Source organism: Rutidosis leptorrhynchoides, chromosome 5, assembly GCF_046630445.1.
Source record: "Rutidosis leptorrhynchoides isolate AG116_Rl617_1_P2 chromosome 5, CSIRO_AGI_Rlap_v1, whole genome shotgun sequence".
Classification (NCBI taxonomy): domain Eukaryota; kingdom Viridiplantae; phylum Streptophyta; class Magnoliopsida; order Asterales; family Asteraceae; genus Rutidosis; species Rutidosis leptorrhynchoides.
In genome coordinates this window covers 338,324,383-338,341,769 of record NC_092337.1, presented here as the reverse complement: position 1 = coordinate 338,341,769, position 17,387 = coordinate 338,324,383, and the positions used below count along the sequence as shown (strand labels likewise).

The window sequence follows — 17,387 nt, the reverse complement described above, 5'->3', positions numbered from 1 at the left end:
TTGAGATTCAGTTTTACAGACTTTGCTTTTTGTGTCGGAAATGTTAATCATACAAAGATTAAGTTTAAATTTGGTCAGAAATTTCCGGGTCAGCACAAACGCCCAAGTACCTTTCAAGGTAAATAACTCACTTCTGAGACCACGAGTCCCTCGAAACTTTGATACACTCCTTCTGATTCGAGTACGGTACCAATTTTTAGTCACTCCTCAAATTTCGAGATGAAATTTCCATTAACAGGTGGGTAATGTGACGACCCAGCTTTTTCGACTTGCCTTTGTGCCTTGTGTTTTTGCGTAACTGCGTTTTTGTGCGTACTGCGTTACTTTATTACTCTGGTAGCTTGTTTATTCGTGTTATATATGTATATATACTTTAAAACGTTCCCTGGTATGATTAGAATGCTTAACTTGTCCTTTGGATGCTTTATAACCGTTAGCGATATTTGCCGTTACGATTAAACCGCGGATTGCGCGCACGTTTGACTTTTGTCGGAACCGGAACTTTTGGGCAGCGAAATATTAATTATTATTTTATAATAATAATTACTTGGGCCTTTGGGTGCTTAATTTTATTTATTTAATTGCTTAAGCCCAATAGTTAGCCTTTTTGGACTTTTTGCCTTGTTGGGCTCAAGCCCACCCTACTCTAGCTAGTGACCCAATTAATTAGCCCAACCATATTTACTAGTGGCCCATAATAATTAAATAAATCAATAATAAATTAATTAGTGAGTCATGAAGCATTATGGATAAGGTTTATCTACATGTCCCATTAGATTCTAGCATAAGGACACACTTTAGACACCATTAGCCAAAAAGCAAAAAGGTTGTCCTTCCTCCCCCCCCCCCCCCCCCCCCACTATGCTGTCCACCACCATGCACCACCACCATTGCCATGTCATCAATCCATGTGATCCTTGAAAGTCTATAAATACTAGCCACTTTCCTTCATTTCAACACTTGATCATTTTGGTTTTTCACACACTTTCTTTCTTTCTTTTCCATACTTGTAAGTTTTCTTTTCTTCCTTTCTTTCCTTTCCAATTCGTGGTCAGCATCATCATTATTGGAAGATCAAGTTTCCTTATAGCTTTGATCTTACTTATATCTTGTTGGTTCAAGTATGAATCCTTCAAGAACAATGAGGATTCAAGCTTCCTAGCTTTGAATCTTCACCAACATGTTAGATCTTTCTTTCTTTTACTTAAATCTTGTTATTTTGTTAAAAAGATTCAAACTTATGTTTGTAATCTTCATGTATCTTCAAGATCTAAGCTTTATGCTTCAAGATCTTCAAGAACACTTAAGATGCAAGCTTTCTAGCTTGAATCTTCATATCTTTTGTTGTATTTAAGTTCTTTTTACTTTGATCATGTTGTTTTGTCGAATAGATTCAAACTTGTGTTTGTAATCTTCATGTATCTTCAAGATCCAAGCTTTATGCTTCAAGATCTTCAAGAACACTTAAAGGTTCAAGCTTTCTAGCTTTGTGACCTTGTTACTTGTGTGAAATGGATCCAAGCTCTCTAGCTTAGGGTTCTATCACCTCATTTGATTTAGAAAATGTTTATGCTTGCTTATTTGTTGTAAAGTTTGTAGCTTTAGTTGTTTTGTGATTTGTTTTGATGTTAAGACTAAGGATATGATGTAACCTTGGTTCATCATTCATCTAAAACTCATGAATGAGTTGTATTCTTACTTGGTCTTAACATATTGTGTATTGATGGTGAATCCTTAGTCAAAGTGATGCTAAGTCATCAACGAGTTGTACACTTGAAGCTACAAGCATCAAGGATGAGAACCGTGATGAGCATCAAGCACTAAGAATCCCACCTGAGCACCTTAACCTCTGTTTTTCTTGTCTGATCAGGCTCCTGGGCTACTGGAAAATTTGATTTACAGATAGCCTAGTTCGAGTAGATGAATTTTCGTTTCAGACTCGTCTGAAACCGAGTTACGGTTTGTGAGTTATGGCCTTTTCCGTGTGGTAACACCTTTGTAACGTCGTGCTGAAAATTCGGACCTACTCGCACTCCGATCGTCACCACGGTCAAACTAAGTCGAGTTTGAGTCTAGGAATTGGTCAGCAACTATAGGACTCCCATACGGAGCTATGGCCACTGATTTTGCGTGTTTTTGATTTACGTAGAGGCCGTAGCAGCTGATCCATTTCAGCCTATTGTTTCGACCTCTACATTTGACTAGTTTACTTAGATTATGAGATGATGATTGATGATGACGACGACACTTAAACTTAATTATGAACTATTTGAACTCGTATAGACAACCTACTGACTTAGTGACCTTTTACTTAGGTTGACGACCATTCGGACCGACTTACTACTTGCCTACTTTCGTTACAACTTGTCTTGCTTATTCAATGTGAGTTATAGAATCCCTTTTTACTACTTTTACTATTTTTGGGACTGAGAATGCATGCGCTTTTTATGCGTTTTACATAATAGGCATGAGTACTTAAACTTTGTATGTATGTGGGTTATATAACGGCATAAACTTTCCCCTTAGCACGGTAACGTTTAACTATTGGTTTTTGAACCGGTAGACGCGAATCTTAGATATGGATCCATAGGGTTTGACATCCCCACTCGGGCTAGTCGCGCTAGCATTTAACGGGTGTTTAATACTTCGAGGTCATATGCACTCGCCAGGTGTACTTTTAGGGGGTTATATATTTACGTTAAGTCTAGTTACCGCGTGCCCACGGTTATACATATACTTTATCATACTGATTTGATTTACTGTTTTGAAACGCTTGTTTGAAGCACTGAAATCTCGTGGCCTATCTTACATTACTGTTATAACTTAAACTATAGCTCACCAACATTCGTGTTGACTTTATAAGCGTGTATTTCTCAGGTGCTTAGAGGTTTAATGCTTCCACTGCTTTTCTTGTAAACTCCACTGCTTTTTTGACAATAATCAATACATCCAAGAAACACAAATAACTATAAGACCGACATCCTTCAATTACTGTAAGCTTTACACTTTGAAAGCAATAAGAATAAGAATGGGAGCTTCAACAATAGAAAAAGGTGTGCTTAAATTAGTGCATCCAGGTAGGCACGTCGAGTATCATCGAAGATCAATAACAGCTGCTGAAATCATGAAGAAGAATCCTAGACACAGTATCACTCGCCCCGATTTTTTTAAGAATCCTGATATTGTGGTTCGTCCTGAATCCGTTATGGTTCCTGGACAAGTGTTTTACATCGTCCCAAACAAAATCGTTCATTCTCTGATGAAAAACAAAAGTCAAAAAGTTGACCAACCCTCTCCACAACAAACCGTGCCTCCAAATACGGGTGAAGACTACAAATATAGTTCCAAACAAACATCGCCGTGTAAATTATGGGCAGGAACAACACCATTGTACAGTTTTGGGTCGAGCTCATGTGACTGTACTGACACGTCACCTCAGGTTGAAGAAAGGCCTGAAGGATCCGTTTTAGATGATGTGGTGGACGATAGTTTGACTTTGACTTTTCTAGCTAGAAACTATTATCTAAATAGTAACAGGTCAACTGTATGTTCAATGCCTACAGATTATGGTGAACAACCAAGGTGTGATAAACAAGTGAAGAATTTGAAATCCTGCATGAAGAAAGAGGGTGGTGTTCGTGTTTTGCCCAACCTGAGAGTGAGTTTTGATGTTACTACATTGATCGATTATTAAATATGAACTTGTGTTGTTAATATTCATTACTCCATTTCTGTAAAACACATCGAAAAATAGGAAGAAAGACTAAAATACCCTCACATGTTTTGCACATGATTGACTTAACGGCTGAAATTGACGACGGGAGAACGAGGGATGTAGATTTTTGATACATTAAGGACGAGGAATGCACAAAAAAAAAAGAAAGAAAGAAAAAAAAAGGACATGAAGTCAAATTTGATGTAAAGTTCAGGGACGAGGAATGAAATTTTGTCAAAAAAAAAAAAAAAAAAAGAAAAAAATATACATGCGCATATTTCAAAAACAATTAAAGCTTGAGCATCTTGATTATATAGTGAGTTTCATTTGAGTTTGACTCTACTTATTGTAACTTTATATTATTTTTGTGTTAACTTGTCAAACAGAGTCGAAGTTATCTCAGTTAACATTCAATCACAAATGCTTGAGTTAGTATTGTACTAGAAGAATATGACTTTATTTGACCTCTTATTTCAACCCTGACGTGTTACTAGAAAGCAACTAATATCATTTTATGTCTGATTGTGACTTTTTATTTAAGAGATCTTTGTCGATAATTTGAAATGTTTGTAAATGTAAAAATTAAGCGCCCATAAGACGGGTAAATAAATCTATTATCACTATCACTATCACTATCATTCTATACCTTAAAAGAGGGTTTTTATTAACTAATAAATATTTTTAAAACCCCCTTCAATACCCTTAGATCAAAAAATTACATCCTATCCTAATACCCTTTGATCTAATGGCTAAAGATCATCATCTAACACTATTAGCTAATAAATACATTTTTAACATTAATCTCCCTAAATTATCCCTAAACCCCCAATCTGTAATAATATAATACTCCGTATTAAACACGGGACAAATTAACAAAAATAGGGGTTCTCGACATCTGATTCATTCACCATATGCAAAAATAAACAAAACCCTATCATCATTGTTTAAACCCTATCATCATCTCCAGCGATTGTCTCTCCATCTTCGATCAAAGAAACTTTTGATATCTGTCTCTGATTCATTCTATTCTATTTATATGTTGATATCCCGCGAATTTGTAAGTAACCTTCCGTTCTCAACTTACGTTTATCACAATTCTGATATTAATAAATCTAATTTATGTTTTGTTTTGAATTTCAAATATTAGGGCTCTTACAAGCAATCATTAATACAGTCACCACCATCGCCGAATTCTGTTCTAAATTATGGCTTCGAAAACAGATAGTTAATCTGTGAGAAAGGGTAGAGATCGGATAGAGGGTGCAGTTTCTGGTGATGAATCTCAGTTGTCAGATCTATGTAAGTATAATTTTCGCGACCCTAAATAATCGATTAAGGTGTTAATCAGCTTCTTATTAATCAGTTTATCAGCACTTTTTTTATTAATTTAGATTTTCGAAATTTGTTCTGAAGTTGAAACAATTACATAATAAGGTAACCATCAATGACTGAATCTTCGTGATTTGTAGAAATTGTTCAATAAACGATTGATGAATTACATACTTATGATTGGTAATTATCTCATATATTAATAAATGATCATATGTTAGTTTATTTGAGTTTTGTAATGTTTTTGCATTGCCCCGTGTTTATTTGAGTTTGGGTGTTTTCTTCATATCAAAGATTATGGATTATAGATTGAAGGATTATTTTTGTTGTCCCCATGTTTTAATAGAAATAGAGAATGAACTTCATCACATCAACTAAATTGATTTAGGTTGCGAGTTGCGACACACAAGATGAGTAGGAAACTGTCTGAGATGGAAATGAAGCTCACGGAGCCATGGTTATGCAATTGAAAATAGGACTCTGGCCATTCTTTGTTGTGAATTTATGTACGGTACACACGTTTTTGAGGCTGAAAACCAAACATGTCTAAGGTACAAAACCTATACACCAGTTATATCTATTCGTTCGGTTATGAATAAAGTAGTAAATAGTCTAATGTGGTATTAATTTATGTTTTAGTTTATTAAACAAGATGGTTTAATTAGGATGAAGGTAATTTTGACCAATCGATGTATACCAAATTATATTGTGCTATAAATACCCATTTTGAATTGTTATAGAACTTGCAGATAGACTTCATTTTTTGTATATTGTTATTGTTATATGAATAAAGTTATATGAATTTCAATATTGTTGTTGTATCGTCTATAAAATATGCTTGTCCATTTACTATATCTTGTCAGTTATTTGTGATTCAATGCTGGTAGAACAACACATAAATGATTATCATATTGTATATTCGGGTCTTTTATGTGTTCGATTCATATAGAGGGCATAAAGTAGAGAAACATATAAATGATTGTGAACTGGTGTTTTTTGTGGGGTTTTTTTTTTTTGGCATTTTTAGGTGATCTCGCATTACGAGCTAAAATCCTGGTCTTTGTCTTCATTTTATGTATTTTTGATTATTATAGTTTTTGCAAATAGGGTGGAGGTTAGGAGGACAAAAACATTGCAAGGGTGGGTAAAAATGTTATATCCGTTTATGAAACATGCACGAATAGTTTTATTGACAACAAATTCTTACAAGTTGATAAAGCCACGGATTTAAGTTGGTCCCCTTCTGATCACTTAATTTGCACTTTTGTTTTCATGAACTTGGTCGTGTTAATCAACCCGAAAAGTAAGTACGAATTTTAAGTCTAGCACGTGTAGTTACTTATATTTGGCGTTTGTAGCCCACGCCGTTTTGAATTTTATTGAGTTAGCCATTTTATGCCTACATGTATATTCAGATCATATCTGGTTTGAATAATTTTATTTTTAATTTTCTTGATCTTGCTCTAGGGTTAGTTCTATTAACTCCATTTGGATTATGAGTTATTATGAAATTGTACAACATGAATTTAGACTCCGAAGTTAGAGCCATGAACCTAAACCACTCTCACATACATGAGTAAAAAATTGTGTGATATTTTTGTGTTTATGATATTGGTTATACAGAATATAGCTTTGGAACTTACTCTTGGGATATAGGCCATTGAATCTAAAATAATTTATTGAGATTTTACATGATTATGTCGCATACATCTCTTATCAAGTGGGTAACTCTCAATTCAGGTATTTGTCTTCTTTGCAGGTATCTTCTTGCCATTGAGTGCTAACTTAATACATTTAAAACTGAAAAAGTATCTAGATTGGGTAGTTGTTAAATTATTTGAGTTTGGGTTAACCATAAGCTAATTATGAAATGGAGCTCAATCAATTAAAGCAAGGGAAAAGGCTGTGTAAGTTAAACTCTGTGCTTTTGCATTGTAATGAAATACATCATTATCGCAGTTTCTATGTGTGTAATCAGACTCCTGTTATGTAGAAGTGTTAAATATTATGTAGTAGTGTTAAAGAGTGCGGTTTAGGTGACTACTTGAAAAAGGTTTGGGTCATGATTTGTGGTTCTGTACTGATCATGATTTACAAAAACAATTTCACACTATTGCTACAACTTTTTTTGTAAAAATAATTTCAATCTTTATATGCAAAAGTTATATTATAATGTTCACACCTAAGTTTGGATTGGTATCAAACTTAATTATATAATACGTATGAGCTAAACATTATATTTCATGTTTACCCTTAACTTGATATGATATATGCCTTTTAATTGTAGTACAAGATGATGGTGGAAATAAATGAGCAAACAGAGAATATGAAATTTATTCAAACTATGCTTTGGCAACCCCGTATCATTTCAGCAACTAAAGAAGTACTCTAGAGTCTCCGGGTTTTTCCGATTTTCTTGCTACGCTCAAAAGCGCAGCCTCTGCATTTCTTCATCGTAGGGTTTGCAATTTCGTTGAAAATTGATAGTGGTCAGTGATGCGATTTGGTTTGCTGTTTACCCTAACTTGATTTTTATTTGTTTGGTATGTTGAAATTAATTTGTTTATGATATTGATTAAGGTGGGTTTCTTATTAGTTGTGTGATCGATTTACTGTTTTTGTTTTCACGAATTTGCTGTTGAAAGATAAGCTTGGATTGTATGTCTCGGGCATTTTAGATGAAATAGAAGGGAGAGTATTCAAAGAGTTGGAGCAACGTGAGTGGAGACTCTTCTAATTGAAAGACAACGCCTATGGAGGTAATTTTACATTACATTCTATCTTTACCTGCGATTTTGGTGTGTGATTGGAAAGTCGATAGCATGCTCCCGTATCTGTTTATGGTTGCAGTGGACATGCATCAAAGAAAGAGTGCTCATAACCTACTGGAAGGTTGAAGTTCTCCTAATAACCAATTTTTATTTATTAACTTTTACCTGACTATGGCTGCTACCACCTTTGATATGTGCACAATAAATAATCTATGACTTACCATATCCTCACAACTTACATGGGTACACGTTATTTTTAAAAAGGTGTTACTCATATTGCATGTTATGTAGGTTTTTTTATATACTTATTATAAGATGGGATTTGTTATTGACATATATTAGTGAACTTGTTGAAGAGGATCCATTTTTACAAGATGTAAGATTTAACTATCTTTTTACGAGTAATTTAAAAAGATAAATTATATATCTATTTTATTATAGGTGAGTTAAACGCTACTGTGTATAATGTACAATGGTATGCATATATGTCTATTAATTTTAGGTTATGCTATTTGATTATTGAAGTTTTACACTTGGATTTGAAGGCTCTCAATTGTTATATTGGGAGATCAAGGTTTGTGTCAGAGATCAAGATTTGAAGGCTCTCCATTTGAAGGAGTAAGTTGCAACTTGCAAACAGTTATCCATGGTTCACGTGACCATTTATGTAATTATATTTTTTTTTTCTCTTCAACTAGTCTTTGTATCACTACAAGTTTTGTTTAAGCTTTGCATTGTTAGCTACATTAGATAGTTGCATTGTTAGAAATTGTTCATTCTTAATTCTTTATATGATCATGTGAAATAAGTTCTTTTATGCAGATTGTAGCTAGATTGTGGTTGCTAAGCCCATTAGTAATGCTATAGGTAGTAATATGGATGGATCGTAATGACTAATGAATGGTTCATGTCATCTTTTTTTGCATTGTGGTTGCTAGAAGTTTATGGTTTTGAAGCAAAATGAACAATTTTAAACAATTATGTAAAAATTAATTTTACATTTATGGTTTTTTTCTATAATTACACATTTAAACTTTTAAAATGTTATATTGTTTATTTGTGTTATCATAGTAGAAGATTGTATTAAAATATCATCATTCCATAAAAGTTGCGAAATCGCGAGTCTTTAACTAATACCCATTACCATTAATACACCCTCAATCCAACGATCATTAATCATTCACTAAAAATATTAGGTAATAAATTAATTTAAATACACTCCATCTTTAAAATAACCTTTTCTAATAATGAACCACACACAAAATCGTCCTTTTTCCCAACTGAGTATTTTATATACTCTATTCCACAAATCCTCCACCTACTTCTCCTCCCATAAAATCCCATCTCCATTGAAACACGATACGATACACCACATCAAAATAGGAAGACGATTTAATCCACTTGATTTCATCTGCTTCAAGACCAGGTTTGTAATTGTGTTTTGTCATTTTTAGGGATTTCTTTCCTTGGTAGCTATTTTGTTCAACGATTATTGCTCAGCTGGGTGTTTTGTGTCGCTCTGTCACCGTCATCACCACCAGACCAACAAAGCTGGCGATCGTTGTTGCAGCCAACACCACCACCGCCGCTTCACCATTGTTGACACTACCATTTTTTCCTATGAAACCCTAAATACACATCTCACGTAATCGTAAGTTATTTTCTTTAGTTATTTTTTGTAGTTATTTTTTATTTTGGATAGTTATAGACTATAGTTATTGGTATATAATAAACATCTTCAAAATCATACGGTGTCTATTAGTTAATGTCTGATCATGTACAAGGTGTTTTCTTAGGTTTATTTGCTTAATTGCATTATTGTTACATGAGATTTGTGTCAGCCTGGGACATCAAAATTTGTAGATAAGTTTGGTGTGTTTTACGTTAGTTTATCGTTATATTTATAGATTTTTGTTCAGTAGCTATGAATTTCTCCAGTAATTTGTTTTCGATAGATGATAGTCGATCAACCACTAATTGTCGACTGCCCAGTTTGCAAGTGCTGGATCCTGCGGTTGATAATTGTGTTATGCTAAACTCGCGTGTTGTTGTCCGTTTGCCTGGAGTGCGTATCACTATTCGTACTTATGTGTTGGTGAAGGGTAAGCTTGTACATTAATCTTAATTTCTATCAATCTGCTATGTTTGTATGCATGAATCATCGTCTGTTTTAGTACATGTTAGTTTGAGTAAAAGTTTATTGTGTTGGATTACATTGTTGCTTGGTTGCTTGGTTGGTCTCTAATATTGGAGTATTCACTTGGTGGTGCTGCTTGCTGTTGCTCGTGGCATATCCCCAAATATGGTATGTGTGGGTTGTGTTCACGCGTATGTATAGTGAAATGATCAAATAAAAACATATTTAACCTAATAGGCAAAGCAAGATTAAATTTTCAAACTAACGAACGCATACAATCTTTTAAGCAAAAATGTTGACCTTATTTCAATTTGTTCATCAGTTGAAGATATGCATTTTACCAATCCTTACTGCAGGTTAGTGTTGGTAAATTGTTTCCATTTACTGTTGTTACGGTTTCGATCTTAATTCTTAGATATATTCCTCCCGAAATTACCCTCGTGCAATTACCATCAGGAGAGACCATCGATAATGATATTACATATATTTATGGTGGAAATGAAAAAGATTTAGCGGGCCATTATCATACTCAAAAAGGTGCAGCCAATGTATGATTCAGTTCTCGAATTATTTTTCCCTTTAATTTTATTGCTACTACCTCTGAAAACATGTTACTACTAACTTTAGTCAATTTCAGTTAGGGGTTTTCAACGGGTTCGGTTTCGGTTTTCTCGAGTTTGCAAACTTCAAGACTAATTTCGTAACCGATTCTAAATTCTAATTTTAACAGACCTATTAATCAATTTCGGTAAAACTGATTTTAAGAATATAGATTGATTTGGTCAAAAGTCCAAACTGGGTGAATTGGAATAACAAAGATTTAAGCTTTAGATTTTACGAGGGTAATGTAGCGTCTATTTATCTTAGTTATCCGCCCCTTTTGTGATTTTAATCAATGAGCAACTTCATACTTCATACAATAATATCACTTGAATGTGTCACTCCATTATAATACAATTATTTACAAAATATTGAATATATCACTACATTATAATAAAATTTCTTACAAAACCTGCGATATTTGTATTTTTATAATTTTGAACTTTTGAAAAATTTATTGTTTATTCGTGTTCGGGAGAATGTCGTATATACCCCTATTAACCTATAAAATAACATATATACCCATATAATATCATATATATCCCAATTAACCTTTAAAATTAACATATATATATCTAACTAAGTAAAATAATAACATATATACCCAATATAAATACTAAAATTCTCAAATTAATCCATTTCATTGAACAATTTATGGGTTTAGATTTAGCTTTGAGGTTGTTATTATGGTTAGAGTGTCTTAAAATTTCATCATTTCATAAAACCCGCGAAATCGCGGGTCTTTAACTAGTATACATTAAAAGAGAGTTTTGATTAGCTAATAAATATTTTCAAAATCCCCTTAATTACCATTAGATTAGAAAATTACATTATAATACCCCTTAATCCAACGGTCCTTAATCATCCATTAAAAAATTAGCTAATAAATCATCATTAGCTAAGTTATTTGTCCTTAATACCCTTCAAATTAAAATAAACACGGGTGATTCTATGAAAATTAGGGGTTCAAACATTGTGTGTTTATTTCACACCCAACCATAGCTCTCTCCATACGTAACAAAAAACCCAGACGTTCATCCTCTTCCTCTGGATAAGGAATTCGTTCATCACCATATAATTCATAATGTTAGGGTTTAGATTCCCTCTTTTTCAAATTAAGGGTTTAGATTCCCTTAATTTGAGGGTACTTCGTGCAATTGTTTTAACCCTTTTCGTTAATCGTTCCAGGTTTTTTAAAATAGGTTAGAGTTAGGGTTCAAGACCATTACATTCATTCACTAAATCATCATCGACACTAATCAAATCATCATCGATTTGAAGGTATTTTAACTGATATAATAAACCCTTTCTTTTTAGTTATGTTTTTAGCATCATTGATCTAATTCTATCCCTGTTTGATCTAATCATAAATCTCATGTTTGTAGGTGCTGGAAGAACGGGTATGATTGTTGAAATCTTTTTTAGGTTTATGTATTTTAGATATGAATTAGATTCTCCATTTTATTATAGTTGTTTGATGATCAATGAGTTGTTTTGTGATATTGTTAGGGTTTATGATCAATAAGTTGTTTTGTGAACTCCAAACTGGGGAAAACAGAGGAAAAATTGCAGGTACATACCCTAAGTTATATCACTTTTGAAGGTCATATTGATTGTAGGTGTGCTGTATAAATATTTGAATATACACTAAACTTGTGTCAATTCACTAAAGTTGTGGCAATTCACTCTTTGATACAACTAATGGTTGCAATTATTGTCTGTCTGTTAGTCTCTTGACTTTTGTTAATTTAGACGTAATCGGTTATATTGAATGTATGTTGAATGTGTTACTTTGACTACAAATAATTACTGTGCTGGAATAATTTTAATGTTTTAAAGTATGACCCAAGTCAATGAAGCAATTGGTCAGTGGGAATGGACTATAATTCCATAAGAGGAAGAACAAATATGAGCTGGAGAGAATTAATGAGCTGCTACAGGGAGCCATGCCTCTAAATTCAAATGAGGATGGATGGTTTTGAAATTTAAAATCAAGTGGTAAATTTTCTGTGAAACATCTCTCTTCACTTTTAGACAAGCAGTTATGTGGTAACAGTGGATCGGTTTATCGTCATGGCTATATTGCATGCCGAAGAAAATAAATGTCTTCGTTTGGAGATTAACGCAAAACAAAGTGGTGACGAGACAAAACTTGGACAGGCGTGGTGTGCAACTAACCTCAGCAGGTTGCCCCTTCTGTGATGGGCATCCAGAAGACATCGATCACATGTTTACTAATTGCATGTACATTAAACCTCTATGGCGAAGCTGTTTCTCCTAGTGACAGTGTAATGTCCCGATTCGAAGTGTTGTCTATAATGCAATCAGCTCCGTGAATTACCAACTCGGATCAGAAAAGGTGAATAACTCCTTCCTTGCCATTAGATATACCTAATTTGGCTAATATGGAATTGGCAAAATAAACTGATTCATGGGACTTCAGAACAGAAGACTGCAGTTTTAAAGGAAGACGTGATGGTCAACTTAAGGATCTCTATGACTTTCAAACCGAAAAGGAGTAATCAACTAATGAAGGCTGACTTTGAGACCTGGAACTCTGGAAGACTGACCACATTCAGTTAATTCTTTAAACTTTTTTCAAGGCGATTTTGTAGTTCCAGTTTCATAGAGAAGCTTAAATACAGCAGGTAGGTATCAAAATAATAGCAAGGTGATTGCTGGAGGTTGGTTTGGTCAAATGGAATAGATGATCACAGTCTTTATAATTTGGTATCTTCCTTTTTGGTGTTTTCATGATATGGCCTTTACCTTGTGGGCCTTTGGTGTATGTAAACATTAATATTCTTATCTTTGTGAGTAATTAAAATAGCCTTAAAAAAGTGTACAATGCAATAAGATTGCAATTATGGTGGATAAGAAGGGTTTGCATGATCGACTTATTCACTACAACAATAAAACTCCAACCTCTAAGATGAAGGAACGGACGTTCTAATGTGCTATGTTTCATAAATATTTCTTTAATGTTTTAAGTAAAGCAAAACTATAGTTGAAGTTATGATTTCAATTTGCTATTGTGAATCTTTTAAAATATCACAATTCAATAAAAGAATTTGGATTGTGAAGACATAATGTCTAATAATATATACATAACTATAATATATTCACCACCATATTCTCTAATAACCTTCAAATTGTCACTTTTGGCATATTTTGTTATTAGGGGTATAGGTTTCAGCGATTTTTGATTACATCTAATTCGATAGTTTGCGTCTCATTCGCTAAATCTACAAGTCATACGAACGATTTTGTTTGTAGGTGAATTTAGGGTTATTGACTTCAAACACTCACTAGTGTAAAGATATGACGTGATGTTGTGTTCGGAAACGTTTCATTTACCTTCAATCTCATTTGTTGTGTTCGGAAATGTTTCATTTACCTTCAATCTCATTTGTCAAGCGAGTTCAAGATTCAAAATGTGTATATTTTGATTTCCACGTTATGGTAAATTCGTATTATTTTAATTAAATCTATTAATTTTTATTATTGATTATTTTCTCTTTTCTCTTTTCAGATTTCTTACTGTTTAATTAGGCTTGAAGAAATTCATTTTTTTTTTTTCATTAGAAGGTATTAGTTTAGTTATTTCTTAATTAGGTTATGATCTAACTATTAAGTGCTAATATACTAATATTTGTCGATTTAAGTGTCATGTAGGATACCAGAGGAGTAGAACTTGTTGCGCGCATTGTCAGCCACTTGGAGTTAATTTTGAAGTTTTCTGAAGGGACTAATAGCAACTGGTATGCATCTCTATCTAAGACCTGTAAGACCATAGATAACGCAGCGTTTGTGGCCCCTATGCCGCCTACATGGCGTGAGAAACGCCCCACAAACGGGGCGTTTGTGGGCGTTTGTGCTGGGGCGTTTTATCGGCAAACACGATGAGGAGAGAGGGCATGACAATGAGGTGGCAGTCCATGATTGGTTCTAGATATTTTATCTCTCCAACTTCAATTTATTTACACCTCAAATACCAATCAAATTTTACCACGTCACCCACAAACGCCCTTACAAAAGCCCCCCATTACAACTTCCTCATTCCCCTGTCATGGCCATGTCAGCGGCTTGCCCCCAAAAGTACACCATATTCACTTCACCTCACAATCACCATTATCCGTGGTATAATATATAACTTGAAATGTTCGTGAGCCACTTTTTTTTCTTGTGAACATGATAACAATTCATAATTTGTTATGTATATGTGTATCATTCATTTCAGGATACACTAATAGTCTAATACGTTCTTTTGTATGAAATGCATTACAGTAACATGACTGCAATACCTAATCTCTCATGTTGTATTGGTACATGAAGGAGGCGCAACATATGAAGCGAAAAAAGCAATCATGCCCATTGAAAGATCAATAACTATCAGGAAGAGCGTAAATTTGGTCCTCATGTTAAAGAATAAATATTTATCACCTTTCATACATGGCGAAAAATTTGCTATATGTGAGTTGCCCGTCTAACCTAAAGGGTGAAGGTGTAGCAGTTAACATTTTAATATTTTATTTGTATTCCATTTTCAATATTCAAAGTAATTCTGTTTTGATGAAGTTTTCATTCAATGGAATGGAGTTGTGCAGCAGTTAACTTGGAATGATGAAACGGGTCGTTGGAACGTTTTGTTAGGGCAGCATTCGATTGGTTTCGAAGAGTATAATAAGTGTGGGAATTTTGGCATTTGTCAAACAAGGAATGGTCCGAATTTTTGTTATTGTATGTACGGGTTTGATTTGAATTTTTCCTAATGATCTAATTATATACACTTATAGTACAAAACTAAATTTTTGACAAGTAATATAAGCTTAATGGATAAAAAGGATTAATGTTGAGAGTTAATGGTTTAAGGTTTAGGAATTGCTATTTAGGGTTCACGATTTATGGTTTACAGTATAAGATTTAGGGTTTAGGGTTAAGATTTTAAAATTTATGCTTTAGGGTTTAGAGTTTAGGATTAGGGTTTAGTGTTTAGGGTTTAGAATTTAGGGTCAAGGGTTTCGGGTTTAGAGTTTAGGGTTTAAGTTTTAGGATTTATGGTATAGAGTTTAGGGTTTAGGGTTTAGAGTTTTATGGTTTATGGTTTAGTGTTTAGGGTTTAGATAAAGGGTTTAGGGTTTAGTGTATATGGTTTAGGTTTTAGAGTTTGGGGTTTAGATTTTAGAATTTATGATTTAGGGTTTAGTGTGTAGGGTTAAGGGTTAGTGGTTTAGGGTTGATTTAGGGTTTAGATATAGGGTTAAGGGTTTAGAGTTTAGGGTATAGGGTTTAGGGTTTATGATTTAGACTTTAAGATTTAGATTTTAAAATTTATGGTTTAGGGTTTAGGGTATAGGTTTAGGGCTCCGGGTTTAGTTTTTTACAGTTTATGGTTTAGAGTATAGATATAGGGTTTGGGGTTTAGTGTACATGATTTAGGGTTTAGGGTTTATGTTTTAGTGTATAGGGTTTAGGGTATATGGTTTAGGGTTTAGGGTATAGATTTTAGAATATAAGATTTGGGGTTTAGAGTATAGGGTTTAGGGTTTAGAGTTTAGGATTTATGGTTTATGGTTTAGTGTGTAGGGTAAAGGGTTGGTGGTTTAGGGTTTAGGGTTTAGATATAAGGTTTAGGGTTTGGAGTTTAGTGTATAGGGTTTAGTATTTAGGGTTTATGGTTTAGTGTGTAGGGTTTAGGGTTTATGGTTTAGTGTGTAGGGTAAAGGGTTGGTGGTTTAGGGTTTAGGGTTTAGATATAAGGTTTAGGGTTTAGAGTTTAGTGTATAGGGTTTAGGGTTTAGTATTTAGGGTTTATGGTTTACAGGTTAGGGTTTAGGGTTTAGATTTTAGAATTTATGGTTTAGAGTTTAGGGTTTATGATTTGCATTTTAGGGTTTAGGGCTTATTTAGGGTTTAGTATGTTTAAGGTTTAGATTTGGGGTTTAGGTTTAGGGTTTAGTGTTTAGGGAACGAGATATGTTGATTGAATTGCCAGTAGAAAATTAAGATCGGTAGAAGGAGTATTAATACATAATATGTAGGAGGCCACAGATATATGCACAATATTTACTTTGGTAGAAGTTCTGAAAGGACAAAAACATTAATCATATGTTTTATTAATTTACAAAGTATTAGATTACAAAATTTGAAATAATTTATTCTAACTACATTTACATGAGTCACATATAAGTAATATATTATTTATTTTTTAAAAATTTGCAAAAAGAAAAGAAAAATGCAAAGAATAGAGAAGCAGTTATGAAACACCGCAAAAAAAAGGTTCCAATTGTTAGAATGACAATAGTAATTGTTAATTTCAAACTGTTATAATTAACGTACAATTATATTATTTTATTGTAGACGTACTTCACTAAGATGAGAGAAAACGTTATACAACTGAACAGGAAAATATAACTAAAAAACGAACCACTACAAAAGGTACTTTTTAATTCATGTTCACCAAAATATATGAATTTATGGCTTTCAGTTCTCAATCCATTTACAATTAAATTGCTAAAGCATTATATCACATTTACCGATTGTCAGGAATAAAGACCTCAGTCATGGTACATCTTAATTTAATATAATTTATATACTTCGATCTTTTATAAAACAATACTATGTATACCTTATAAGTTTTTGTTTAAATATTTCCTGAAGATCCGATTAACTTTAGCAAAAAGTATAGTGATTGGTTTGATGAACATCACCAACGTATATTACAACTACGTAGAAGATTTGTTGGTGAATTCATTGAGGATGACATTCAATCGATTATCGAAAACATATTATCACATTTCTATAACTTATTTAATATGAAAAAACTTGCTACTAA

At 33.3% G+C, this 17,387-nt stretch overlaps 3 long non-coding RNA genes across 4 annotated transcripts; all 3 read left to right on the top strand.

Annotated features, from left to right (window-relative positions):
• The first annotated feature begins 4,633 nt into the window (after positions 1 to 4,633).
• Positions 4,634 to 5,559, top strand: LOC139847757 (uncharacterized). Its single transcript, XR_011759660.1, has 3 exons — positions 4,634 to 4,772; positions 4,863 to 5,014; positions 5,433 to 5,559. It is a non-coding gene; the product is annotated as an uncharacterized lncRNA (long non-coding RNA).
• An 11-nt stretch (positions 5,560 to 5,570) lies between these two features.
• LOC139847756 (uncharacterized) lies at positions 5,571 to 8,630 on the top strand. Its single transcript, XR_011759659.1, has 3 exons — positions 5,571 to 7,803; positions 7,895 to 7,936; positions 8,341 to 8,630. It is a non-coding gene; the product is annotated as an uncharacterized lncRNA (long non-coding RNA).
• A 2,899-nt stretch (positions 8,631 to 11,529) lies between these two features.
• LOC139848049 (uncharacterized) lies at positions 11,530 to 13,397 on the top strand. 2 transcript variants are annotated; one of them, XR_011759813.1, is made up of 4 exons: positions 11,532 to 11,638; positions 11,741 to 11,833; positions 11,938 to 11,952; positions 12,062 to 13,397. It is a non-coding gene; the product is annotated as an uncharacterized lncRNA (long non-coding RNA). The 2 variants fall into 2 exon arrangements; XR_011759812.1 differs by having other exon boundaries at positions 11,530 to 11,833.
• Positions 13,398 to 17,387: the final 3,990 nt, after the last annotated feature.